Below are 2,342 nucleotides of genomic sequence, written 5' to 3'. Positions count from 1 at the left end.
GCCCGAGGTGCGGGCCGGCGGCGGCGGGCTCCGAAGCGAACTCACTTGGTTCCGCGGCGCTACGGTTCGCTCCGCCCCTGCCCCACGCCGGGAGCCCCTCCTCCTGCCCGCGCCCCCCTCGGAGCAAGCCGCCGCCCCCGGCCGGCCCGGACCCAGTCTCCACCCCTCGCCTCCGCCCCAGCCCCACTTCACGGCAGAAAGGCGAGGGCGCAGGGCTGCGCTGGAGCGGAGAAGAGGCGGGGTAGGGATAGGGAGTGCGGCAGGGGTAAAGGCGTCCCCCTCAGTGTCCAGCTGAGCCTGTCCCTGAAGCCCCTTGCTGGCCTCCGTGCTGCTGCTAGTGGTCACCGGCTTTCAGGGACGATGCGCACCTCCGGGGAGGCGCGCGTGGCTGGCCGGGGCTCCCGGCTCGGTGCTCAATTCCCAGCCAAAGTAAGGTGGTGGCGCGGAAGCCAGGCACGTCCGCCACCGGGCGGAGCTGAGGGCACCGTCGCGCATTACCTGGCTTAGTCCATCTAGGGCGCAGAGCCCCAATCGATACTACACTGCAGTTCCCCGTGCCAGCGGGCACCCCCGCTATTACTGGATACGGGTAGACTTTTGTCTCAGACGAATCTGCCAAATAGTTTTCCTAAACCCCTCAAGGGTCCGCTTGGGCTAGAAATTGAGAGGTTGGTTATAGGTCTAAAGTCCGCGTTGGATGTTTGCTGACCTCAGACCCTCTGCCTTGGCGCATGCTATTTCGGGCCTACCCCCTACTCGCTGTGTTGTAAACCTCCAAACAGTGGCCTCGGGGCCTTTGCACAAGAGGTCCCTTTGTCGGGCGGCTTTGCCTTCTGTGAACGTCTGCTGGATTCTTTCAGGCATAGGACTGTACTTCTCCGTGCCTTGCTACAGCTGACCCCTGTCGCTGCTCAAGGAGCTGCGGGCGCGCAAGGACAGAGCTTCCCTGGGAAGATCCTTGCTCCGCCCGGAGCTCACAGGCAGCGCCTGCAGAAGACAGCCTTAGTCTACGCTGATTATACACAATCACCACGAGGCGGCGCTCGTCCCAGTGACTGGGCTGTCCCTCCGACGCAGACCTGGGTCCCTCGTTTGTAGCGCCGATTCTCTGCCTCTCTTATCTTCTGACATCAGCATAGGGTATCAGTTCTGAGGCCTAACCAAGCTCTGGGAAGTCCTTGCTGGCTGCAGGGCAGCGGCTTCCATGGACTCCAGGCCGTTAAACTGCAAAATTCCAACCGCAGTGAACCAGTGCTTGTTGGGGGCCTTAAAGGAGGGCTGCTTTAGCATCCATGCGTTTAAAAGCTTGCAAGAAAAGCCAGTGGCCTCCCTAGATGGGCAGCTGCCACCCTTCTGACTCCACAGGCATACTGGGGACATCTCTAGTATTCTCGCCACTTCCCAGCTCCTTGTCAGTTTTGCCCCATACAAACTAAAATACCCAGCGCTTTCATTGTGCTTCTAGGGCTCGCTCCTTATTCTCTGGATTCGCTTGCTTTCCTCCGGGCTGGGCACGATTTCGCCAAGATCGTGACATATGCTGATTTACATCGCTGCCATCTCCATACTTTCCTCCATGCAAACCATTTTTCAATTAGTAAATTTATCTCTCTTTGATGCAAGCTTTCTGACAAGATTTTTTTCTCACCTAAGATCAGAAAGCTGCAGATAAGAAGGCCGATACTACTTACTTAAGCCTTAATTCATGCACATGTGTTTGTATATGCACACGTGGGATGTAATGTGACCGTCTTGATCTTGAGTTTTATAGCCAGACTAAGTTACTCTGGCAGCAACAAGTCATGCTATCTGAGTAGGAGTTACCGGTCCCTTCTATGTTGTTTGGAGTCTGGGGACAGAAGTCCCATGGTGGCATCGGCCAACGTGCATGCTGCTCTAAGCAGAGGCAAAGCTCTATGTGCATGGCCCAGGCTCCTAGGAGGGCAAGGGCTACCCATTTCCCTGGCTCCTGGGAAAGCAGCAGCCAGGCATATGCGTGAGTGTTTCACTCACCCTTTGAGGAAACTCTCTTCCCCATTCTCACATAAGAATGTGCTCCTGATGATTATGCTAATTAGCTTGGTCCACCGGCAAGTCCCTCCTTGGGCTGCCTGGTGCCTGGAGCCTTGGATACCTTGGAAACTCTGGCCTCCAAGCAGGAGCAGGAAAATGCAGGGAACTGTTTTCAAAGAACCTCAAAGGGCTCCTCACTCTTTTCCTATTCCCCACCATAGGCTCAGCTGTCACAGTTCTTCAAGCCCCTGATCCATACCATGCCCCATGGTAAATTCTGTATGACACAAAACAGAGCAGTTTCTACCAATCAATTTCTATGAGGGTAT

Source organism: Octodon degus, unplaced genomic scaffold (genome assembly GCF_000260255.1).
Source record: "Octodon degus isolate 3935 unplaced genomic scaffold, OctDeg1.0 scaffold00010, whole genome shotgun sequence".
NCBI classification, from domain to species: Eukaryota; Metazoa; Chordata; class Mammalia; order Rodentia; family Octodontidae; genus Octodon; species Octodon degus.
This window is presented reverse-complemented; position numbering follows the sequence as displayed.